This window comes from Pseudopipra pipra, chromosome 3, assembly GCF_036250125.1.
Source record: "Pseudopipra pipra isolate bDixPip1 chromosome 3, bDixPip1.hap1, whole genome shotgun sequence".
Classification (NCBI taxonomy): domain Eukaryota; kingdom Metazoa; phylum Chordata; class Aves; order Passeriformes; family Pipridae; genus Pseudopipra; species Pseudopipra pipra.
The window spans coordinates 105,270,854-105,298,386 of NC_087551.1; the positions used below are offsets into that span (position 1 = coordinate 105,270,854).

Sequence of the window (27,533 nt, forward strand, 5' to 3'; positions counted from 1 at the left end):
TTTCAAAGCATTTGGCTTCTGCATTGCTACAGCTTGATGCAGAGGTCCCTCTGACCCCACTCAGTTTTGTCAGCTCATGGGGAACACACACTATTCAGATACAGAGGAGAGGTAGAAAGAGGGGTCATAATCTAGAGGTTTCCCTCCACCCTGCCTGTGTGCTCATTCATCCCTGTGAAGAACTTTATTTTGCCAATATTTTTTTCTACAAAAGAGAGGAACCAAACTAAAATCTTTGTAACTTGCCTTCCTCCTTCCATTTTTTTATCCCAGATTTTTTGCCTTTTTAAAGTACACCAAGAACAATCTTTCATTCAAGCTATACCTCACTTTTTAATGCATTAAGAGCTATACTTCAGGACTTGAAAGAAAATATTTTAAATTAAAATGGAGGACTCAAAGTGAGTATTCCAGTGATTTCTTCTCCTCCCTTTTCCTTTGATGTGATCCAGGAATAACTCAAGGGGAATGGAGCTGCATTTTATCAAAGTTAGCATAAAAAACATCAGAGTCAGAAGGTCTGAAACAAATATATTGGTGCTTAATGTATCTAGGAGAAACTGCCCAAAGTATTCAGGTTATTATAGCAGAAAGGCTTGTGATAACTGTAGATTGTTTGTAAAAGAGACCTTATCAGAATTCTGTGCCATATGCTTTTAAAGTGTCTGTCCCTTCTTTAGCCTCTACTTCTGTTCTAACTGCCTCTCCAATCACACAAGTGTCCTTCTCATCACAACACATGTGGTAGACCAACAGATACAATAACGTACTACAAACTCTGGGGCCAAACTCTGTGCTGCAAGTGGGATGTTGTGGTAATAACATCAGATGTGAGAAAACACAACACAGCCACAAGGCCAGAGGGACACTGAGGCTTTAAACTCTTCAGAACAAAACAAACCATTTTATTTCCACTCACCGAACTCAAATAAAACAACTCTTAATAGAAGGATTATTTCCACACATCTCCAATATGTAAGTTGATGATATATTTTAACAAAAGTCCGTTTCTTCAGATTTTTACTGTCATACATGCATGAAATCAAAGGCAGAAGCTGACCTTTAGTTGACTGACCTTTAGGTGACTGCAGGAATAGGATGTGAAGAGACATTAATGAGGATCTTCATTATTTCTTCTGCTACACAGAGCAGAGTAGGCATGCAGAAATCATTCTGCTAAATGTTGATTACCAGTGACACTGAACAAGCTAATACATATCCAAGACAATTTTCATATCCCAGATGAAGCTTTTATTCATGGCAGTTATTAAGACCTTGAGGGTTTCTGGGTGGGTTTTTTTGCCCTTTGCCAGGTATCTTCTCTTGAGAGAGACTAAATCTGAACTCAGCAGCGCCAGTTACCTATCTGGGATTGAATTCTTAGTTCCAGTGAGACTTTTCACATTGCTGCAATGAGGTTGAGATATCATACCTGCCTTAGGTCCCATTATACAGCCAGAGGTATTAAAGGCACCATAGATCCAATATGCATCCAGCCTTTATTTTTTATTCACTGTATTCCTTCTCATGGAAGAGACATATTTAAGACAAATCAGACACAGTTTGCTATGCCTGACTGTCCAGATGAGTTCTTTTTCCATTTCTCCTGTAAACTTCCTAAAGGCACTGTAAATATCTACTGCCTTTTTTCTTTCTATTTTATCCCAGTGTCTCCCCAATCCATCTTATTCCAATAGCATTTAAATCAAATTATTGTTGTCAATAGAATCTGCCTGAATATCTGTTTCTCATGGATGATATGAGGTAGGTGCCTAGGCTCCCATTATAGACAATGAATTGAATTAGTACAGTCAGAGGAGCCCAGAGAGAAATTCAGCTGACAAGAAGCTTAATTCAGTTGACTAAAACATAGGTACTGAGTGCTATTTTAGATGCCCTAAGGAACCTGAGACACATTGTCTTTAGGCTGTCAGATATGACAAAGTATCTACAAGATACCACTTTTATCCTTGAGCAGTAGCTGGAAACCAGGTAGGTTAACACAGAGCATCTCAGATAGCCCTAGATGCCCACATCTAGGCATCCGTATTCCACCCTGGGTGTCTGTTTCACGGTGGAATATGTTTTTTAAGTCATGTTTATAATCTTGTTCCAGCTTTTATTTTTTCTTTTTTCTTTTTAAATGCTGTATTTCAGTTATTCTACTTTCTATCTTTTAAATTCTGAAACCAGGAATCCCTTCACATTACTAATGTCAAGACTTGACTGAAGGGGGCAGGAAGAAAATGTTTTACAGGGATAAAAAATAAAGACAGTTGTCTCTGATCAGTTATTCTGAAGAACTACTAACAGCAGAGTGTAAATTCTCACCTAAAACTTCCTTGATAACTGAAAACTGAGGTGAGCAAACATGAGGTCAATCTTTAGAACAAATTTCTGAGAAGGTTGGGAAAATTACAGGTATGTTAGATAAGAACTGAACAACACAGAGCAGTAGAAACTATAATAATAATAATAATAATAACAATAATGATAATAAACAGATGTGAAAAATTAAGTCTGGGGAGAGTCACCTATAAAGGGGACACTTGACTTGCAAACCTCTTGCTGTTCTTTGAACAAGCCATCTGAGCTGGCACATGGATAAAGATGAATTATCTGAATTTCCTCAATCTTTTTGATGAAGTCCCTCATCAAAATCTTTTAAAGAAATTAATAGTCACCACAGACGTGAACATTTGCTAGCAGAAGGGAAAATGTGCTAGCTATTTAATATGGCTTAATAATTGACTAAAAGATAAGAAACAGTTAAGATTTTCTAATAGCAGAGAGAAGTCAGCAGTAATAGAAGGATGTGCTGTTTACTAGTTTTATATAAAAAATGGAAAAACAAGTGAGCTGTGTCATGAAAACATTTTGTGATGTTACAATGTTATTCATGCTAAGAAAAACAGGGTTTAATTGTGAAGAATTACATAGACCTTCACAAGATTCAGTACCTGTGCAATTAGATGGCCAATGAAATTCAGTGTACAAAAACATAAAGCACTAAACATGGTGGGAAACAACCCTGGATTCTCAGAAAAAATGACAGGATTTGAGCTGAGCATTACTGCTTAGGAGTGGGACCTTGGGGTCATGACAAATAGCTCCTTGAAAACGTTGTCTCAAGACTCAGTAACAGTCAAAAAAAACCCCTCCCCCAACTGTCAAGTATTATTAGTAGAACAATAAAAAATAAGAGAGCAAATACAACTATGCCACAACACAAATCCATTATTCACTCATCCAGGAACACAGTGTGCATTTCTGGCTTGTTTGTCTAAGGAAGGCCATATTCAAGCTCGAAAATTTTCAGGGGGGGGAAATAAAAAAAGATGATTAGCAGTGTGAGTTTCCATATCTGGAATGATGGAGTAGTCTGGGGGTCTTCACACCTGGAAAAGAGGTTGTCTAGGAGCGTATGACAGAGATGCACAAGCCATACATGACATAGAAATGGGAGATGAAGTGGCTGTTTGCTATCACTTCTGTAGGTGTTTAATCCCAAAAGGAACTCAGTCTTTTGAACTGACAGACTATACAGTTTAGATCAGACTAAAGATTTAATTACTGTAAAAGGAGCTGCCTAACATTCTTGATTTATTTTGCCTTTTTAGTTCTCATTTTTGCAATAGCAGAAGATGTCCATTTTATTTTTGTGGAGAGATAAAATTAACATATAATTCTTTGCATATTTCTTTTATATAAAGTCTAATATTGGACACTAGGGAAAATAAAATGTGCTGCATTTAAGCTTATAATATGCAGATTCCTTTTGTATGATGGAGCCCCACTGAATTATACAGGAAAGTGGGAATGATGAATTACTAACAGATTGTAATAATTCTGCAACTTTTTGTATTTCTGAAGTAATTCTAAATGTTGAAATGAAGAATGAAGAAACATGATATTTGAGAAGGAAAAATACTGAAAAAATATGCAGTATAAGAAAAGAGAAAATAATACATTGAAGAGTATGGACATCTGCTTTTGTGAGTAGCTATAGCTTTGTTGTAGCTGTGTTATAGCTATGCTTTAGAGGGACTTTTGACAAGGGCATGCAAGCAGGATAGGACCAGAGGGAGTAGCTTTCAACTGAAAGAGAGATTTAGATCATATATTAGAAAGAAATTCTTTGCTGTAAGAGTGATGAGACACTGGAACAGGTTGCCCAGAGAAGTTGTGGACAAGCTATCCCTGGAAGTATTCAAGGCCAGGCTGTATGGAACAACATGATGTAGTGGAAGGTGTCCCTACCCATGGCAGGGAGATTGGAACTGTACGATCTTTAAGGTCCCTTCCAACCCAAATCATTCCTTGATTCTAATTCTGTTGCTCTATTTGTGGTGCTCCAGGATAAAATAAATATTTTAGTTAGATCTAATATTTTTTATTAGACCAATAGGTATGCTCAAAAAAAAAAAAAAATAGAAAAACTTTCAGATATGCAAGACCCACAGATGCGAAAGAAGCAGACAGAACTTGGCTTCCAGTGCTTTAATAAAGCTTTGACTTCATACAAGCTCTGCCTGTTAAAACACAGACTCCAGCCAGAGCTTCTGGAGCTTAACAGAGGTACACAAATGTTCCAGGGAACAGATGCTCAGTGGAGTTATTTCCAAAGCCATGAGAAAATATGGAGGTAAAAAGAATGCTGATTTCATGGAACTCATCCCTTCCATACTCTTTTTTTCTGGCAGAATGTATCTTGTATTTTCTTTCTCTTTGAGATTGCCCTGAAGACTAGGGACACTCACTCGTTCACTGCTTTTTCAAATATGACTGTGGTGCAGACCACACTAGAAACCCAAATAGTACCTTAAACAGGGTGTTGTGGTTTAACTCCAGCCAGCAACCATGTACCATACAGCCACTTGCTCACTCCCCCAGCAGCGGGACTGGGGAAGGAATTGGAAGAGTAAAAGCTATAAAACTTGTGGGATGTGATAAAAACAGTTTAGTAGGGAAAGAAAAAGCCTCATGTGTAAGTAAAGCAAAACAAGGCATTCTTTCACCACTTTCCATGGACAGGCACGTGTTCAGCCCTGTCCAGGAGGGCAGGGCTCTGTCACACACCTTTTATATACTGAGCATGACACCACGTGTTATGGAATATCCCCTTGGTCAGTTGGGGTCAGTTGTCTTCTCCCAGATTCCCATTCGCCCCCAGCCACCTTGACAGTGTGGCAGTATGAAAATCACAAAAAGGCCTTGGTTTTGTGTAAGCATTGTTCAGCAATGACTAAATCATCTCTATATTATCAACCCTGTGTCCAACACAAACCTAAACCACAGCCCCATACTAGCTTCTGTGAAGAAAATTAACTCCAGACAAAACCAGTGCACAGGGAAAAAAAAAAACAAAATACAGAGAGGGAAAAAAAGCAAAATAAAATGTATTTGCGCTCAAGAAGACCCATAAAACAGCTGGGGTTTTGTTACAAAGATAGTTGTAGCTGAGGATTTACAACTCACAAATAGATCTGCATCAAATCTTTTCTTTAAAAACACTTGGTGATTTTAGTGTTCAATTTTATACATTTCTACCACAGAATTAACTTTTTATTACTACGAGTAGTCACAGTATTCACATTTCTAAAGCTAATCCTTTAATTTGATATCAAATGTAAGAATGCACCTTGCATACAAGCATAGAAACTTGTGCAAAAAATCACTTATCAAATGCCATGAGAAATAAACAAGAACATCTTAATTTTAATACAGATTTTCAGCACAACTCTTTCTCACAGGATTGCCAGGTGGGATGAAGCTTTATATCACACTGATAGAAAAAGAAAATCATCACCCCTCATCTGAGGAACTCACTGTAGGCACCATATTTTCATTGCAGATAAGTTGTTACACTTTTCAGAGCATTAAACTGTTTAAATTAACCTTTGACGTTTCTTTGCACATATTTGTCCATAAGCTGTTTAAGCTGCTGCAGCTCAGTGATGCAATGAAAGGCAGAACTGTAAACAACATATTTATTGTCGGCATTTCCACTCCAACTAATCCTCTAAGTTTTTGTTACCTTCCATCCATGTGAATAACAAAGATTTAGCCCTTTCAGAATTATACTATTTTGTATAACAAAAGCCATGTAATAAAACCCAGACAGCTATACTTATTGATTTTTATAACTTGGATGTTTTCTTTCAAAGTGCAAAATTTACATCATTCTAGATCATGAAATTCTGGTGCCAGAATGCACACCTGAGCAATTCCATTCTTCATATTTTGCGCCTGCTTTCTTGATTCTGGTTCTTAACCCAGATAGTGGAAAAGGCTCCCCAGGAAAGTGATCACAACACAAAGCCTACCAGAGTTCAAAACATTGAACATTGCGTTCAGGCACATGGTGTGATTCTTGGGGTTGTTCTGTGCAGGGATAAGAGTTGGATTTTGATGATCTTTGTAGGTCCTTTCCAACTCAGGACATTCTATAATCCTATGATTCTATGACTCGTGTAGGTGAAGATAAGACCTTTCCATAAGCATCAGAGTATGTCTCCTTCTTCTGCATCCTCCCTCTGAAATGATAGTCCTCTCTCAGGACATGGTATGGCTGTTTGAGGGAAATCTCTTTGTATTGTTTCCCCTGTTTGATCTGGCTCCTACTGAGGCAGAGTTAAGTGGAAACAATTCCCATCTCTCTAAAACTCCATGCTCTGCTACATGGCTTGTGCAAGAAGGGGTTTTCTGACTTCAGAAACATGCATTAAAAACATGTAGGATTTTTTTAATATGAAACATAGGATGTAAGGCCAAAATAGAGCCAATTCCCTTGCTATGCATTCCTTTCCCAGTCCTGGTTCTTGCAAGCCCAGAAATGTCTCTTGGGTATCAGTAGCAGTGGGCAAGGAGGACAGATCCCCTGCCAGCATTCCCCTCTTCAGGCTGAGCCAACCCCACTCTTTCATTCCCCCAAATTATTGGTTTTCTTTTAGTAAGCATCACTGTGGGCTGGTGGCTGGTCAAAGTCTGGCATGGTCACTCTATTGGCATTATCAATCACTTTTGTGGGTAGTTGCAGGGATCACAGTAAATGATTATGATGCTGGATGCTGGATGCTGGATGCTGGATGCTGGATGCTGCTTTAACACATTGACTTCAGTAGGACAGTAATACTGCAAATGAAGACAGACTTCAAACAGAAGTCTGGAAAAGTAAGACTGTGCACAGCATTTTTTGATAAAAATTGAACCTCAACAGCTTTAAATAACTTGTCTGAGGTCAAAATGAACAGAATTTGGAAATAAGGCTAGTGAATGTCAACTCTAATTAGGGGTTGTCATTAAAACAACAGTACCACAGATGAAAAATATGTACTGAAAGAGTTCAGTGATAAATGCTACCGAGGGGAAGCATATTCGGATACTATGATGTTTTGATGATAACATTTAGAGACAAATCTTAGAGAACAGCTGCTTTCAGAATAATTTTCTTGAAAATTAAGATAGTTTTATGAAAGTATTACTAATGCCACAACAAAAGATAACACAGAAGATAAAGGGGCTTCTTTGTATGACTAATTTACATACTAAGTGCTAAAACTAATTTCTAAGTTCCCATTTTTCTATTATTAATAAAATTAATATAGAGATATTCAGTGAGCAAGGACACAGTCACATTAGTTTAAAAGCATTTTATTTTACCTCGCAATTCAGAGCAGGCTAAGCAATTAAATTAACAAAATATAAAAAGTTTCAGATGGCATTTAGTGTTGTTCTGTAAATGTATGCTTTTATAGTTTAGTTTATTTTCTTGTTATTTGGAAGAAGAGTCATTGCTAAAATAATTGAATTACATGCTCTTGAATTCTGTGACGTATTCTTATCCTGATTTGTAATTGCAGATTTGCGTATATAGCTGAGGAATACTTTTGTGAAAACTGAACCTGAAATATCTACTTTGGTATCCTGGAGTAGCCGATAACCAAACTGTTTCCTCAAGCATCACATCTTCCTGAAAACTTTTCATGCACTGACAGGTTCTTCCATTCATTTCAACATTAATCTTCTTTCTCAAAGAGATGAGTAGAGATGAATACAGTCTTGGCAGTCCTTCGAGTGCTGACATTCTTGCTTATTTTTAACAAATACAGGTAAGCCCTTGTTCGCCAATGTCAGTATTACAGACACATCAACCCAGAGAATTCCCTCATTAAATTATTTTTTATATATATTAATGGAGAATAGAGGTGGTCTGTAGAAATAAATTTTGCCTCTGGATTGCATCAAAGTACGATGTAAGATCAAAGTCAGATCAGAGCTAAGCTGAGAATCAGACTGAAATTTCATTAGAGGCTCACATGAAGTTTGAACCTCATGTGAAAAGAAATCCATTCCTCTGGTATTCAAGGATTTTTATTTTCAAGATTATTTCTTTTACCTCTAAATTAAGTTAAAATAAAAACATTCAAAGCATATTTAGATGGTTTTTGATTGAATTTGTTTATCCTCATTTAAAAGGTGTAAATCTACTTTTAGCTTTAACTTGTTTCTTTGATATTTACTTATTGAGGGGTATTTATGCCTATAAGTATAAAAGATAGTACTTACTTTTCATATTGATCCCAAAATTGTTCCTGTATAAATGAGAATTGCCTCACTCCATCAGCCTAATCTTAGAAACATTTTAAAATAAGTAGTATTGAAGAGGAGGAGAAAGAGTAAGAGAACAAGAACTGGTATAAAAAGAAACATCTGGAGAGAGATTTTATTTCTCTCGTAACCAACCAGGCCCAGGTTTACACACATTTCCAATTAGCTATAACAAACCATGGGAAAAAATCTGGTTTTCAAGCTCACTGGAAAAATATGGTCATTCAGGTATCCTCAGCCACATACTCTGGAACACATCTACAAACTCTGAGGGTAATTGGGTGTGAAAAGGCGGTCACATCTGTCTGGAGCTTGGGTCACTTTGGGATGTCACACTCTAGCCCAGAGCTGGAGCACTGGAGTAGTGAACACTGAACACTGGCAGTTGTTACTTAACAATGAGGGTCATGTAATCTGGGGCTGGGCAGAGGGGACCAACAAACCAGCCACATGTTGGTGTTAGATTATGTAATGGAAACTCTAACCTCCAGTAGCCACAATATATTCCTCTTCCATTTGATGCAAAGGCTTTGCTAAAGTGTTTTTGAGGGTAAAATGATTTAATAGTACAGATATGGGCTATGGTATCCAGATACAAATTTTCTCTCATTTCTTTCTCTAAAAGTTTGAAAATCTATAAAATATTAGGTAAAGATCTTCTCGCTATGATCCACTGTAATAAAAATGTTCAGAAAATTATGGACAAATTATGACCATTTTATATATATATTTTCTAAAAAATGAATCCTGTAGTATCTCTTGCATTTCTATGCTAATCTTGCTAGGTATACTTTTTGCAATTTCTGGGGGAAAAAATAAAAGAAAAAATAATCAGAAAAAGCTGAGAGCATCATAGTAAGTATAGAGAGGGCAAAGCAATTTCTAAGAAATAAGAACTAGAGATAAAGTTGGCAGGTTAATCTGCTTCACCTTTTTTGCTGTGCTAAAGGACAATGGGAAGGGCTGTGGTGAGGAGAGTGAATAGAAAGGAGCATTGAACAAATCAGGCAAAGGACTGCACATGCCGAGCACCTGGATCTCAGACAGATACAGATGCAAATAAATAATGCTGTGGCTCATTTACAGCCTTCCTAAGCACTAATTAACAAAATCTTAAAAGCAAATGAAGAAGAGTTTTGACATTTTTTATGCTTTCCCTTGTATTAAACTGGAAGAGTTCTTACAAATGCTGTATTTGATGAGGCAGGACCAGCATGTCTTTTGAGTTTACACTGTGGACGAGAAATAAACACCTGGCTTTCTTCTTGTCTTTTTAGCATAAAATGGTCAACACGTCATTTAATACAAGTACAAATACATAATGAATATGAACTGAGGTTCCAGAGTGAGAAACTACTGCTTACAGCAAAACTGGAGTGATGACGTGAGGTAACCTGGAAGCTTCAAATGATAACTTTACTGAGATAAATAATGGATATAAACCATAACCTTTATAAAATCTTCTGTGTTTCACATCTTTTCATGTTAATTTTGGAGAAGGAAATTTACAAATTGTAAGCAATAGTGGAGCTGAAGATAGCAATCTTTCAATAAGAAAAATAATAATTAAAATTTTAAAATACACTCTGTCAAGTTTCATATCCCTTCCCCTTTTACATCATTTCACAATGGCATGCATGATATTTAACAGGTCGTTAATATTTATGTAGTCTTGGCAAAACTGGATCCCAGGATGTATTTAACCAGAATGCATCAGTATCATTTATTCATCTGAATTAGTTTTTTTCCAAATCACTCTTACCAGACTGTGAATTCCTAAGGACAGGGGCTGTGGTTCCAGCTCCTCATTTACTTCTGCAAAACATAGAATAATATAGTCCACACACACACAGTTCTACTACATTTCCCTTCTATTTTCCCTTTTCTGAGGGCAACCAAGGTTTTCCTTTCCACTTGCTCTGGCTGAGCATGTGTTAGTTCCCCAGAGTTTAGAAAGTGAGTTCTGGTTTGCACTGGAGTTAGACAAAAGCCAGGCTCATTAATTCCTATAGCTGCTTGAGTGAATCATTTGTCATACACTAAGACAGTTCCTTGCATTGTTGTTAAGACACATTTTAAATGTCTCATGTAACATTTTATTTTTGTGTGAAATATTAAATTTCAGCAGATATACAGGATCAAATTATAACCTGTTGTAATTTAACTTAATTTGCCAAAAGCTGACCAAAGTTTAATTTACTTTTGATCTTCAAATGCTAGAAGAGGTTGGTGTGCTTACACAGACTCACGTCATGGAAAAAATTTATATCAAACTGTGTAAGTAAATTACCTGTTTATTCTTGTGTTTTAAGATACATTGAATCACAAAGTAGTTTTTAAAAATCTAGGGTCTTTTTTCCAGAACATACTGGTTTATTGGAACTGAAACTTTTTTCGCCCTTATGCAGTCTTTCTCAGTCCTTTAACTGGGACAATTTTCACAAAAAAAAAAAAAATTGAATTACATAGTTCACAGTATAAAAACCTAACCATCACTTAAATTTTGATTTATTTGAAAACTTTCTGGAAATGTTAGAAAATCTACCTTGATTCCCTTAGGTCAACTAATGTTACAACTACATGAAAGAGGATTTTTTCCCTATACCAAAGAATAAAAATAACCTTGATTTAATCACAGTGCTGAACAGGATTCTTTTTCGAAATACCAATATTTTACCAGACTATCTTCCACTGAGGCAAATAAGCAACATGGAAAGTTTTTAAGAGGAAATTAATGGTACTATGAAAATACACATATCAGTATGGGGAACATGTATATTAGGGCAGGATAAGTTTCTCATTCCCTTCACCCATGTAGTGTGTTTATTGTCCCTGGAGGATAGTAAGTTAATCTCTTGCTGAATCCAGAGATTTTTCCCTTATAGTGAAAGTTTAAAATGTATCATGGGAACAAAAGTCCTAGACTTGAGAGTCTACATTTTACACAGTAAAATGGAGAATATTGTATACTTCCAGCTTGAGTCAGACAAATACTGATCAGGTTTTTCCCTGTATCTTTGCATCGGAGATTTCCACCAGTACGACATGGAAATTGCTTGCACTAGGAATGTGCCTCAGCCTCAGAATTTCAGTACCCATGACATATGGTAATGTTTGTAGGACTTCAACCAAAACTTTTTATTTTCTGTTTTTAGGATTCCAAAATTCAAGTGATTATAGTAGACAGACAACTGAATGATTATTTGACCAAGTTTTTGTGCACCTGTTCTGCCTCACTTTAAAATTAAATGTATAGCTAAATCAAATGAGAAAATATGGGCTCAATTTTCATCATAACACCATCAGTATTTATCTTTTCTGTGCATTTTATTTACTGAACTTGGTGAAGAATTACCATGTCATGGTTATTAGGTCACGCAGACAATTCTTTCCCAGTATCAATGCCCAGCCCCAGGGCACTGTTTGATTTGTTTGCACAGATGTAATTTCTGTGTCCCTGTCGTTCTCAGGATCTCTGTTGATGGTGAAAACCAAAACCCAGTGAAAGAGTGTTCCATGCCAATGGGTGGTCTTTGACAGTCAGTACTGCTTTTCTCTAGAACAATTCTCCTCCAAAACTCAGAAGGGAAACAGAAGAGAAAACAATTTGAGCAGAAACCAGGAGAGGAAACAGTCAGACTTCTGCCACCTACACACACATTAACGTTGTTACAACTTTCTCCTGACTCACTGATGATTGACACTTCTTATCTTATATTCTAGGATGCCTTTTTAGATGGAAATGCATGTCACAGAAGTTCTTGGAAACAGAGGCTCAACAGAAGTGCTGTTTTTATGTGTCTGTCCCTTAAGGACATCACTCAATGCCCACCTGATTATATTACACAGCACATTAGCATGGAGTGTCCTTTCTTTCAGATGAATTGGTATTTTTGCCATTTACACATAATTGCATAGAAACACATTCTTAACTTCAAAAAGAAAAAAAAATCATCTATCTATCTAGGACATTTACTACTACTTTGCACCCTCTTCACAAATTATCTGATAAAAAAAAACAAGTTATGATAGATATGCCTTTCACCTTTTTGTCCAAGCAGTGTTCATTCATCCCTTTGCAATCTTCTAGCAGTCCCAAGGGTACAGGACAAGAAAATGAAGAATAGCAGCATGAATCACAGTGAATGTAATCTGAAAAAGACAGCAGCGTATGCTTAGGAATTTTCCTTTTGTTTCAAGCATCTGAACTTTATTTATCCACAAATACAAGATGATAGACTTCACACTTTCTTTCAAGGTCTTTTCCAAGGACAAAAGTAAAGGTTTGTGCCTTTAGAAAGAGGTTTGTAGTGATACCCCCTCCTATTTCTCATGACTTTTCAGAGAATTTAATTTTTAAACCTGCCCAGCCAGGAACTGCTGTGCTGTACATTCACTGCCTAGACATTCTGCTTCTTTTTTGCATTTGATGCATCAGAGCTCTTCTAGGAAGAGTGAGTTGCCACATTACAATTTCTATGTTATTCATTTGGAGGTTTTTCCCCAGTTTTAAATTACCATTCCAGAATATTATTTTAGAAATAAAAGTAGGTTTGTGTGTTTGAAACCAGAGCATTCAGAACTTAAGACTTACTAATTTCTTAGAAGGAAGGATTATAAATTATCTAGTCAAGAATCTGTTTTTGAAATAATTCTTTTAACACTCATCTTGTTTGGTACCAAATTCATGACAAAAGGGGATCATGCAAAATGAGAGGGCTTAATTTTTGCAACTTAGTGAAAGTCCATAATGTGAAGACAGAAATTTCGTGATTAGAGAGTGAATCATTTTCCTTCTCAGACATTCCCATCCTTAAAAATAATTCATTGACCTATTTGCTATAAACTTCACCTCTGACAATTTCAAATTCATTTAGCATTGTATCCACTGCCTTTCTCTACAGAACCTCTATGACTCTTTTCTCTCTGACCCATTTTTCTCTTTATCTAACATAGTAAATAAATAAATAGTAAATAAGAACAGTAGATTTTGTTTTCTTGTTGCCTCTTTTGCCCCTTACTTCCATGTTGTGCTCTGTTCCTGGGATCAATGATCAGTGGTAACTAAACAGGCTCTCCATTCAAACCCTAGCAATAAAGCTTTGTCTGCCAAACCCTAATTCATAAAAATATCACCTCATCAATTACAAAGTTTTCAACTAAATCCCATAAATCCTCTTTGAGAAGTTGTCAACTCCTTGATGTGGGCAATGAATCTACACATGTGCCCATCGTGTTATGCAGCTCACTGCCATTCCCTAAGAAATCCAAGCAATGTATAACATGTATGAGTGAGACACCATATTCATCTCAGCTGGCTGTAGGTACTTAGTTAGGAATTTGGATGCCTTAGGTATATCCTGAAGTCAACAGGGAAAGATGGACATCACTGGAAATAAATTAACAAATCCACTACAACTTGAATTGTCCTCTGGAGACTCATTCCTTATTCAATGGTTAAATAAGGTGGTGTCTAAATAGGATGAGTCTGTGAGACTGTCTGATGTCCTGATTGGCAAGGTTATTGGGGAAATAGATAAATGAAAGACTAGAGTCCCTCTATCTCAGCTTTTGAATTGCCCTACTCTTTCTGAATGGGATGAGCAAACCCTCTGAGTCAGGCTTTGGGACTCAATGGAAACCCTGCTGACTAACTAAGCAAGACGCACTGTTTAACAAAAGGAAAAAAGATTGCCAAGAAATTAGCAGCTAATTCTTGTGAAAAATAACCTGCAAGGACATAAAAATCACTGAATCACATATAAATAATAGAGCTACATGATTTCACTATCGGACTGATGATTTCAGGTAGACAAATAGTTTTTATACCTAGAAAAGTCAATAAAGGGATAATATGTCTAACATATTTTGCATTCAAAATAAATTATATTTAATTGAAATGTTTCACCAGACTGTGTCAGCTGCAGTCTATCCCAAACTAGACACAAAACATACCAGTCATCTCCCATTGATGTTAGAGCTGCTTAAAGTTTTGCACATATACAGAATCGCAGAACTCTAAGCAAGTCCTGTTTCCTAGTCGGGGTTGATTCAGAACTGGATGTTCTTCTGCTCTGTTGTAGTGCAGCAGACATGACTGTGTCTTGTTTAGGGCATATTTAACACACATGCACAATATTTAGTGTCTCAAAAATGAATGTATGGCTACTTGAGCAAACAAAATCCAAAGAAAAAGCTAAAGCTGGTCTTTTTTTAAAATAACTTCATTGTATTTGCAGAACTCATGCAAGATAAATTCAGCTGCCACCAGTGGTGGTTTCACTCTAGGCCTTCCTGGAGACCAGCTTGTAACCAGAAATCTGACCCTAGAAATCTGATCCTCTCACACAGCTCAGGCTCTGCTCATTCCTGAAGTCAAGAATATGACATTATGCAGAAGAGCCTGGACCAAAAGAAGTGCTTGTAAGCAGCAATATCATAGCACTCGACACAGAGTGCGATTTGGCTCTGAGCCCAAATTAGGATACATTTCTCAAGTGAGTTCCTAATTTCCCAGCTGAGACAAGTTTTTCGATTGTTGGTTTTTTTCTGCTCTGTTAAAGTGCAATTAGTTTAATTTAAAATCACAGTGGTTTCAGCAGAGAAGCAGCACCAATTCTTGTCATTCCCAACAGAGTTTGTTCTGCAAACATGTATTTGTTCTAGTGGTGGAAAATCAAATAGATTTCAGCCACAGAAGAGTGAAAAAGAAGACACTCAGCTATCAGTGACTCCTGATCAGAGTCAGGAGGACTCTGCTGCTATTGCCAAGCCAATGCTGGTGTGTGGTAGCAGGAACACTTTTCCTTCTCTGCTCTACTTCAAGTTAAACAGCTTAGTATAAACCAGCTATTTGACCCATAATGACGTAACCCAGAAGGCCAGCATTGACTCCAGCTGTATCCAGTTGTAGTTTCAACACCCTGCCTACAAAGGGACATCATTTTACAAGCTTAGGATGCTGTTTGTGCAAGGGCATGAGAGGCTGTATCATCCTTGTCCTAGTTAGAACAGCTGGGACCAATTCATCACTGGATGGGTGTAACCCAAAACTGTTTATGCTATAGCCTTTCATGCCATTTCCCAGAAACTGGTATCAATAGACTATTTACACCCTCTGCCCAGAGCAGCCTGACTCCTCAGGCTATAAACTAGGCGTTAAGAAGCCTGCGAGATAGGAAGATGTTCCTGTCCTCACACCCTTTTATGGAATTCCCTGCTCTGAGGGAAGGACTGAGCATTCCTGCCTGAACTGGAGAATATATAAACTTGGAGTTTTGGAACCTTTTTACCACTTGTGGGATCCAGAGGAAGACTGCAGCTCACCACTCTCAACCAGACTGAGACCACCACCCTCGGCTGGACTGCAATCACCACTTTTGACCAGACTGCAACAGCTCTCCCACCAGCAGGTTTTTCCCCTCTCCCTTTACTTTGGACTCAGGGGGGGCCCAAGGAACATCACTTTGTTCATGCCACAGGGTGCTGGGTTATACATTTGGGTTTTGTGGGTTAAAACCAATTGTTTGTCTGTATAATCGTACTTATTGTATTATTTTATTAAATTGTTATTCTGACTTATAATCTCTCTTTTGAGTTGAGTTCATTTCCCCTGCTGGTTAACTTTTAAACCAGCACAATCCTGCCTGGACCCAGGGAAAGGTACACTCCAAGTGTCTCTGGGGGTTATTGGCTGATGGCTAAGAGCTAGAAGGCTGTGCTGTGTGCTCAAAAAATATAAATATAGTTTATACATTCATCAATAAAAAGATAAATTGTCCCAAGACCACAAAACTCTGTGTTGGTTTTATCCCAAACATCACTGGCTTTTGCAAAAGCACTTATAAAATCCAATGAGGGTGATGATGTGATTGAACTCAGACCAGAGAGTTTAATGGATGGAGTTGTGGTTTGGAACTAAAGCTTCACTTATGTGGAAGAGCCGAGCACACCTGAAAGCAATTAATTCTTCTGAACTAACTTTAATTTAATGTCAGAATAAACATGTACCTTGGTATTTACTATGACAACACTTAAGCAGGTCCTCAGTGGTGAGATAGCATTTCCTAGCATCATAAAATGAAGTTTAATGATTCTCAGTGCTTTCAAGAAGTTGACTGGATCGGTTAAAAAAATTAATCTATTTGCAATACATACAACAATGAGATTTAAAAAATTATCCTTGTATCTTTATGAGCCATGTAGAGGAGGGGGGAGGAATTCAAGGCTTTTCCTTGCTGGCACAGAAAGGAAGAGAGTGACCAGAAGCTTATTCTCTCTCCTCACAAATTCATTAATCCTCATTTGTAACTTCCTGTATAAGAAGGAAGATACATTTTTTTGGTGATGGAAAACTACTATCTTTACCATGTTCCTGTATATGAAGTGCTATGCTGCAGCTCACAGAAAAACTTCAATTCAAACATAATCCCTCTTGGAGTGGGTCCAGAGAAGGCCATGAAGATGATCAGAAGGCTGGAACACCTCTCCTAGGAAAACAGGTTGAGAGAGCTGGGGTTGTTCAGCACGAAGAGATGTCTCTAGGGAGACTTCATTGCATCCTTTCAGTATAAAAAGGAGGCTTATAAGAAATACAGAGAGAGACTTTTTACCAGGTCCTGTAGTGACAGGACAAGAGGAAACATTTTTAAACTGAAAGAAGTTAGATTTAGATTGGACATAAGGAAGATATTTTTTTTTTTTTTGTGGTGGAGGTGTTGAAGCACTGGAACAGGTTGTCCAGAGAAGTTATGGATGCCCCATCCCTGGAAGTGTTCAAGGCCAACCTGGATGGGGCCTTGAGCAACCTGATCAGCTGAAAGATGTCCCATGGCAGGGGTGTTGGACTGTATGATCTTTAAAGGTCCTTTTTAATGCAGACCATTCTGTGATTCTATGAAAGATCACTAATGTTTATGAAAGCTATACTTCTGGCTTTAGTACACTTGGAGTGAAGCCTGTACGTCCACTCTGCATAATGACCTGGAAAACTGCCACTGCCCTCCTGCAGGGACAGGGATTTGCTACACTCCCTCACACACTGCCCTCTGTACCCTCTACAGGGGAGGCATCTCAGCTAACAGGGAGAAGATACACTTCTCTAGTGGATGGAGTTTGTTCTCTACCCCTCATGGTAAAACCACACCTTGTAGAGTGAAGATACTGAAGAAAGGCAACAGATACTTCCAAGAACATCCAAGGACCTGGTGCTTCCCCTCTATCTAGAGATATTTCTTCAAAGTCCATGAGCAGCATCCATTGAAATATTTTTGATGTTTTCAGAGGGAGGAAGTCACTGTTAGGTGCCAAATGTGACAGTGGGTTTTGGGTCTTTTTGCTGAGTGCTTCCTCCTTCTTCTTTCAACTTGTGTCTCTAATGAATTACCAACTGTAACAGTTCAAAACTTTCTCTGTTTCAAACAACACCTGGTTGGAATTTGACCTGTGATAACAACTTGTTTTTTAACCAGGCAGTGAAATGTGCAGCTCTCTGGACAACTGAATAAAAAATGCTGTATGCACAGTCTGACAGCAGGGGTATAATGACCCCCTCCCAGACCCAGCAGCTGCCACTAAGAAAGAGATGCAGCTATCTCCCTCAGAGCACTTCTTTCACATTTACCAGGATAAGTATGCCAAGGAGCAGCAGTCATTGTATATACAAAATTTTTTGCATTTACAAAGGTATTTCAGTTACATTAACTAAATTAGAAAGTTTCCCTGCAGTCAGCTGAGGAAAGTGAGGCATTCCTGCCCTGATTCAGTTTTCAGACCAGTAAAAAAGGAGTAATGTAATTCCGCTTATCTTTTTGGCACCAGAAGAATAGTGATAAAAAGGCTGAGTCCAATGAAGTCAGTAGTGATCCTAGCAGCCATTTGGTCTATTGATTTTAAATGGGCTTAAAATATCTTTTAAAAGGGCCTTCTGGATCACTTATTAAGCAGAACCAAACTGGAGAGGCCTGCCTGTACTATTACTTGCAGCAGTCTTGAAGTCTAGTGCCAGGCATTTCAAGTCTTAGAGTTAAATAACATAATGTGTTCCTGAAATATGTCACAGATTTTATACAGGATGCCAAATAATCTGTGATCTTAAGCATCGCCACATTATTACACTGCTATTGCTTTGGTTCGTGGTAGCACTTTCTTCCAAAGGCTCCAAAGTGCTCAGTTCAATTTGAATATTATTTGCAAAATCAATCTGACTTTTTGCAGAGTATACTTACTGAATCTCTGAATTTGAAGAAACAATCACTTTGTAAAACGAGAATAGATTGCTTTTTGACTTTCAGTATTCAATTAACATATGGGCAGAGGGATTTTTGTACACTTGTTGATGATATCAAATAGGTCTGAATTGCCCCATATTTCAAAAAGGTATTTGCATTTGTTCTTGACTTGGACTTGAATTCAGAATCAAGCTTCATCTAAATATCTTAACTCTTAAGCTTAGAAATGTTCAGTTAAACATTCTTCACTAACCAGTTTTGCTACTGCACATTAGTATTTTAGTATTTTGAGGAGTGATCACAATCTGTAAGAAGAGTTTAGGAGAAGGAAGTCAGACTAATCCACATATGATCTTATAATCTACATAAGTATGAGAGATTCCAGCAAATGTGCAGTGAAAGCATACAGTAACAAGGAATCTGTTGGTTAGATGCTTCAACAGATATGAAGATGTTTTTTGCCTGGCCTGAAGAGTGAGATTTCTGACTAATTATGAGGCAATGAAAAAAAAGATATATACCTTAATCATACTAGAAATAAGGTTAGACATCCGAAGAATCATTCTGAATCCAAGCAGTTCCTTGCTTAATCTGGAGTTCTCCAGCCCATAAGTACTCAACAGAAGTCCCCAAAACATATAAGAATATAATAACTTTGCTCAGAAGATGTAGGATCTGTCACTCACAGCTCCTAAGTCAGTCATCAGTGTTATTGGCCAATAAATCAGTCCAAGGTATTTGCCTGATTTTTATTTACTTTCAAACTTGTCAGTAGTGAAGTCACCTGAATGACGATGATTAACATTGTTTTATCTGAGTTCTGTCACATGCAGAAATAAAAACTGAATGCGTCCATCAGATTTTTATTCTCATCAGGAACTTAATAAACTGCCTTAAGGAAAACAGAGAAAAAAGCTTAGATAAAATAAAAGCATACAAATGGAAATAAATAATGCAGAAAGTTGAACTAATTGAATATTAAATTCTCTCTTTTGGTTTCATTATAATTTTTTAAAGGAAAAATTTAATTTACTTATTTTTTATTTATATTAATCCTTTTTTTTATTTTACTGTTTTATTTTACTGTTATCAATCAGCTAATTTTGATTTTTTTTCTATTTCAGATTTTTTTAGGATTTTGGGTCTAGATCAGACGTAGTTTTTAATTCATGCCTTAGTTCCTTCTGAACTCTGAGAGAATAGAGAGCCCTAGCAGAAGGCAAGAGTCCAAAAGTAACTGAGTCAATTTCCCAGAGAATTTGTGCAAGTTCTGCCCCCAGAGGTTTTAAAAGACTCACAGGGATAAAGTCCTGAGCAACCTTGCCTGATCTCAGAGCTGACCCTTCTTTAAACTTGAGACCTCCAAAGATCTCTTTCAACCTGAATTATCCTACAAAAGAAATTTGAAAAAATCGAAAGTATCACTTGATTCAGCCAGCTCCAGTTCATGACTAAATCTTTGTGTCAACAAAACCACATAAATTTGAAAAAAAAAAACAACTTCTGTTGTGGTCAAAAAAGCAGTTTGATATTATTCCACTAATAACTGTGGCACAGGAAATCCACATCAGTTAAGTATCCCACATTTCATTTTATTCCCTTACAGGTTATCCTGGTTTTTAACCATATCCTCGAGACAGAAACATCATTATGGATCTTATTTCTGAAAAGTTTCTCAGAGAGTATTCCAAAAGTTTCCTTTTGCATCAGGTTAATTTTCTCATTAACAGTATTGTGACTCATATTGAGAAGATACATTAAAAAAAAAAAAAGAAAAAGAAATGTGGCTGGCAGGCCAAGGGAGGGAATCCTCCCCCCACACCTGGAGCACTGTGTCCTGTTCTGGGGCCACCAAAAGAAGAAGAAAATGGACTTGCTGAATTGGGTCCAGAGTAGGGCCACGAAGATGATCAGAGGGCTGGAGCACCTCTCCCATGAAGACAGGCTGAGAGAGTTGGGGTTGTTCACTCTGGAGAAGAGAAGGCTCTGGGGAGACCTTAGAGCCTTATGGAAGCCCTTCCAGTACCTTTGCTTTGATTGATTGATATTTAAATTCATTGCAATACCTTCAAAATTTGTTACTTGAAATGGAGGGGGGGGTTAAAAAAACACAATTCTGTTTCTTTTTAATGTATTAGTGGTTAGAGTAAGGCCTTTGAAACAAATTGTGTGATTGGGAAGGATTATATGAAGTGTAGCTAACTGTCAATAAAAGTCCTACTATCAAAAACTGTTCAATTGATACATATCTAGTATACTAGAATACCCCATTGAAACAATGAATGACATTAATTATTGAGCAACAAGCTTAGGTTTTCATTAGCTAGCTTACATGACTTTCTGAAACAGGGCAGTAACGAGCATTGTTATACTTTTTTCTTTGAAAAAAGCAAACAAAAAACCTCTAACTCAAATAACCACAAAATCAAAAATATTTTTTGTATGGTTTTAACTCATATTAGTCCTCTTAGTGGCGGGGTCGCTCCCGCGGTTCTCGCGCGGCCGCGGGGCCGCCCCGGGGTCCCGCGCGGGGCCGCCCCGGGGTCCCGCGCGGGGCCACCCCGGGGTCCCGCGCGGGGCCGCCCCGGGGTCCCGCGCGGGGCCGCCCCCGGTCCCCTCCCCCCCCAGCGGGAAAGGAGAGAGGGAGCTTCGCCGGCGCGACCTTGTGCCCTCGTGAGAAAGGAGAGAGAGGAGAATTGAAGCCTCGGAATACACAGAGGTTTGCCGGTCTGGTTTGGGGAGGGGGGGGTAACAAGGAGGCTGTGGGGGTCCTCGGACTGGAGGGTGGTCAGGTAAGTAGTGCGTGGGAAGATATGAGGAAACACGGTGGGGGGAGGACAAGATCAGAGTGGATAATAGTTTCCTCTGGGGCTTGGAGATCTTGGTCGGGCTGGGGCCTAGAGAGGGCCTCGAGCCCTAGATGGGTACGGTGGCCAGAACAGTTTCGCTCGTTTGTTTGTTTTTGGTTCACCCGTGGCTACTGCCCAGGTTTGGTATGTCCTGGATTTATCTGTTACATCCTGTAAGGTTGGTCAGGACAAAGGGCTGATCCCGGGTGCTTCCCTGGGATTGAATATAGACAGATGGCAGAAAACTAGGTAGTGTAAGACTTGGCCTAATCGTTTTTAATAGTAAGAATGCAACCTGTATACCCCTATGTGGTTGCGAGCTACGCTGGCGATGGTACATGCCTTTGGTAGGGTCGCCCATGCCAGACTGGTCAAAACTATAGGGTCGGATACAATAAATCTGTGGGTAGGATGAGCTCATTAGCCTTCTGGCAGTCATCCTAGGAGAAGGACAACTCTAATCCCAAACCCGGGCAGATGGAGCTCGCTTAGCCCTGTAAGGCCATCCATCTAAGAGAAGGTCACTCTAATCAAACCTACATCCTGAGGACCTCACTGTCACCGTCCAAGCTCGCTCGGCCCTGGCAGATGAACCTCAGGACTAAAGGGTGGGTTCAGTTCCGCGCATACTGCGTCTCACCTAAAAAATCCATTGCGCAGGCTTGAAGGCTTTACCCACATGCAAAAAGTCCTGTAGCGACGGGCGAGGGTCGAAACGGCAGGTGAAAGATGCACTGGGAGCCGCAGACTCAACCCTGCATGCAGGCGGTTCAGGATATTGGTCATTTGAGACTGACCGGAGATGACAGTCTCTTGAGGCAGCACCCTGAACGACCAAGCAGCCTTTCCAAGGACAGCACTGCTTGCTCCACTCGGAGAGGGGCCTAGAAAAGGTGGCCTAAACAAAGCTCATCTCCACTTTCACCCGGTTGGTTAACCGCAGACCAACGGGCATCTTCCTCCAATGCGGTCGCACAAAGAAAAGTCAAAGGCACGCACCTGCCTCCAAAGGTGTACCTAAATTAACTCTAGCATGTTGGAAAAGCACCAAGATCAGTGTTTACAAAGCCATAGTGTTGTCTACTCTCTTATATGGATCTGAATCATGGGTCATCTACCGCCACCACCTGCGTCTCTTAGAACGCTTCCATCAACGCTGCCTCCGTACAATTCTAAACATCCACTGGTCAGACTATGTCACCAACACATCTGTTCTAGAGCAAGCAGCTATCACAAGTATTGAGGCCATGCTGATGAGAACACAGCTGCGTTGGGCAGGTCATGTCTCCAGGATGAAGGACCACCGCCTCCCTAAGATCTTGCTTTACGGTGAACTTGCCACTGGCTGCCGCATGAGAGGAGCCCCGAAGAAAAGATACAAGGACTCCCTGAAACAACATCTCAGCCTTGGCCATATTGATCACCATAACTGGTCCACCCTGGCCTCAAATCGGGAGGCCTGGAGACACACCATCTATAACGCTGCTGATGCCTTTGAGAAAGCACGCAGGATCACCCTCAAGGAAAAAAGGCAACGCAGAAAGAACCGTGTCTTGCAGAATACACCATCTAAGGAGTCTTTCTGCTGTGCCTTTTGCAATCGGATATGTCTGTCACGGATTGGCCTCATAAGTCACCTGCGCGCCTGTAGCAAATGTGGATAGAGCCTTCCCAAATCTTCGTTCGCGAAGCCCAGCCATGAGAGTGAGTGAGTCACATGCAGGCAACCTCAACGCAGCCCACATCTGATTTCCTTACCATAGTGTTACCTGGAACCTTCCTTGGACCATGACTTCATCTCAGTGGCAATGTTCCTGGGAATTTAATACTTTGGAATTCTTAGATATGATGTGGATACTTAATAACAACATTAATAAGTGCTATATGAGAATTGCCTTAGTTCAGCCTCTCCTCTTTCATGTCAGGAATAAAATGTTGTTGTAAAAAACTAAAAATTTGCAGATTCCATAAAAAAACTTAATTTCCATTAGTAATAAAATTCATTTATGTTCTCCAAATATGTTTGGGATTATTTAAATAGTAACCACTTTATAATCTTCAAACACTCAGAGGTTTCACTTTGAATTCTGAGATCAATAAAAATTACGATGTTTGGTGCCACTATAGCCCAGAAGCTTTTGAGACATAACAGTCATTAAAAAAGAAAGTCAGAAGTTTACTGAAGGAAGTTTATTAATGCTGCCATATCTTACTAATGCAATTTGCTTATCAACTTCTCACCAAGCTTTTAATTTTCTAGAACAAACAAATATATCAACACCATTAATTTCGTTTTGGCCATTTTAAATGGCAAGATTAAAAGCCAGGCTCAAACAGAAATCATTTGCAACTTTAACTACAGAGAGTGTATCATTAGAGTGTCCTCTAGGCAAAAGAGTCTGCCTTATATCAGCGTGATGTATGATGTTAAATCCTTGGATTTCAGTTCACAGAGGAAGGTATTTCTCACTGCAGTGAAGGGCCCAGAGACAAATGGGAGTTTAGTACGTGTTTCATTTTTAATTCTTCCTAGCAAGAATGTGAAAGAGATAAAATAAAACTCTATTATGACTGGTAGAGTGGGATCTTCATTTTAAATTACCCCTTAATACATTAACTGGAGGAGAAACAAGATAACTTGATGACTTCACGTAGAAGTACTTGTTACTGTCCAAAGCTTGTCTAACAGCTGCTAATTCTTATGTCACTGTTGTTCCTGGAATGACACTTAGTCACTGCTATCTGCTGCACATTGAAAATGCATGCTCTCTGAGGACAGCTTTGGCCCACAGGGGTTTTGTGTTTGGTTTGGGTTTTTTTCTTTTTAAATCTGTATTCAGGCATTAGTGTATAATTTTTTTCATCACTGGCTGTCTTTAAATGCCCGCCCCTGTATCCTCTGCATTGCAGAAAATTGCTGTAGATCTTATTGATTTTAACTGATGCTGGTGGATTGGTTTGCCTTAGTTCCCAGTATAAATTACAGAAATGTCATCTGTTCCCTGCAAAATGTTTGTCATAACATCTCTACATACAAAAATACAGAATGAGTAACTTTTATGTCAGCAGTAATATCAGAAAACACACTATTCTTCTTCTTATTGTATTTTTGCTGTTGCTTGTTGCCTCCATTTTTGTTATTCTTCTTATCCAGTTTCACATGAAACAGTTTCTTAACATGATAAGCCATGCCTAGCGATAAAGAATTCTGCATTTTAATTAGTTTTCTGTTTAAAATGTTAACACTTTCAGCCTTTTGGGGTGATCACCCTAGTTTTAGTAATTCTCTTGGGGATCTGTTGCAACAGTTCATATCTTCTATTAGGAAAACCTCTGGTAACAGCTATATCTGTATCTTTTCAAAACCCAGTGAAATTAATTTGCAAGGTAGAGGCACTACATATACCTGTGTTGGACACCTACTTTACCTTGAATTAAACTCAAAAGAACAGTTTCATTTATTCACAGTCTTCATTTTAGATGCCATTTATCCTTGAAGAAATGAGCAACGTGGGAAGCCTGATGTCTCTCAGCATGTGAGACCGAATCAGGCTGATCAGCCTAATTCTCTCCATAAGAGCAGACACATACATTTTAATTTTCTTTTCCAGTAGACCATGCAGAATGCATTATTTTTCTTCAGATACCTCTAACTTTTAAGTGACCACAAAAATCTCTTCCACATCCAGTGCAAGTACTACCTGACTCATGTCAGATATATGGGGCAGAACATAGGTTTCAAAGTCCACTTTAAGCAGCTGGCTAAACCTAATCACTCTGCTTTATTTTATTTTATTTTATTTTTCTTTACCCCAACGTGCTAAAAAAAGTATCTCTGTACATGTCAAGCCACCCTATTGTGAGTAAGTGGGTATCAGCTCTGGCCCAAGGTCTCAGAACCAACAAGGTGTCTCTGGGATTTGATCTGCAAAGTTCCTCAGACCATATTGGATGCTGACATAAGCAAACACCCTGCAGGACATGTTTGTGACAGTATTATCTACCTTTTACACTGCCATTTCTCTTTGGAGTGGGATGAATGCTCTTTTCAGACTTACAAGGCCAAATCTCCATCTCCTACCCCCAACTGGTAGCTATTCCTGAAGGCAGAATGAGGATGGAGGGTGATATCTTACTGTTCCTCACTGAAACAATCTCACCATGGGAAACTCGCTCAAATTTCTCTAGAACACAGTGTCAAAAATGTTAAGTAAAATTATGTTTAGGGGATCCACTTGAGAACAAAGACTTGTGTCTTGGTTTACTACCAGAAAACTATGTGTGCATATTTTAACTAAATATAAATCAATTCTAGGAACAGGAACTAGACCCAAAATCATCAATGGGTCATTTTCAGCTGAGTGCCTACTAGTCAAATTATTTTAAAAATAAAAATAACCATTATAAATCTCTCCTTTCTAGTCCAGTGAGCTCTGAGAGACCTGTCTTCCTCCACATAAAAATGGGCTCCTCAAGGCTGGGAAACTCTCACTGTTACGGTATTTTCAAGTGAGATAAGAAAAGTTTAAGGCAAAGCAACAAATGGAAATGCTCTCATTATATCAGTTCTCTATTTATGTAGGTGTATATATGTAAGGGTATGTGGCACTGCATTCCAGTGTACATTTGTTCAGCTGGGAGGAAGGTAAGAGTTGGTTTCTGGGATCCTGTCAATATACCACATCAGTGGTCATGAGTTATACCTTTCCTCCTTCAGCCCTTCTGACTACTTTGTGTAAATAAAATATTTCCTCCACAGTTGCTTCCAAAAAGAAGTTGTGAACACCTTTTCCAAGGCTGTGGAGCAAAAAGGACAAAGGTGCTGTGTAAATTCATGTGGAGACATCTGAGACCAAAATAGAGGACCAAAACCTAAGAGATGCCCTTGTCGTCAGCATTTTATCTCCAGCTCTAGGTGGTTTTGCTCAGCATCATAACTGTTTTGGGTTTGCTCTGGTGGAACATTTGACAGGAAATTGGAGTTTCTCTGAAAGACTTAAAAACTCTTCTCTTGGAGGGAGTTTTAACATTTGACCAGGGTCTTTGCAAGTCCAGAAAAACAGTTTTGATGAAAGAATATGATGGTTTTCTGTAACAGCTATGTTGTAAAAACTTTTACCTATCTGTGTTAAATTTCTGCCATTATAATGAACAGAGGGAGAATGGATTTAGCAGCACCCAGTGTCCCTGTGGCACCGTGAGATTGCAGGAATTATTGCCAATTCAGTTGGGCAGCTTCTGGCAGTTGATTAGTTTGGTTAACATTTCCACAGTACTTACAGGAAAAAGGTAAGTCTGAATAAGCTGATTCATAAGCTTCAAGTCAGCCAGACTGACAGACACAATCACTTCATGTTTTCCTAGAGAAGGTCACCAAAGATATCAGGAAGCTCTGAATTTCACAAGCTGTTTAATCCAAACGAAAACTATCACAAAATCACTTACTAGGTGTAGGACACAGCTCTGCTCAGCGAGACTGATTAAAATAAAAACAAGTTTTTCTCCTGTTCTTTTTGTCTTTCTTACCCTTGTTTACAGGGTATTTGGCATGAGAAAGCCCTATGCAGTTTTAAGAAAGTCTCCTTGACAGCACCTTGAAGAATGATCTTGTGCCTGCTTCTCTATAGAGAATCTTCCATCTTCTCCTGCTGTGGCAGAATTGCTCCCACTCTGGTCTCTGCCTCTTCCTCTCTCAGCTCCAGAAGTTTCTCCCTTCCACAAACACTCAATATTTCCCCAGGAAAAGAAATCTCACCTGTCTAGGGAGCTCCTCCTGATGTCAAGAGCCACACAAAGGTGAGCCAGGGCTCTCCCCTGCTGCCCAGACACTGCCATGATGCCAAAG

At 38.7% G+C, this 27,533-nt stretch overlaps 1 long non-coding RNA gene across 1 annotated transcript in view; it reads right to left on the reverse strand.

Moving 5' to 3' along the window:
* The window catches only part of LOC135410636 (uncharacterized), a 372,288-nt gene extending 344,755 nt beyond the window's left edge, over nt 1-27,533 (reverse strand). The window contains exons 1-3 of the long non-coding RNA XR_010428807.1: nt 27,444-27,533; nt 12,656-12,762; nt 10,373-10,425 (exon numbers count right to left, since the gene is read on the reverse strand). This is a non-coding gene — a long non-coding RNA (uncharacterized LOC135410636). The remainder of the gene's footprint in view (nt 1-10,372; nt 10,426-12,655; nt 12,763-27,443) is intronic.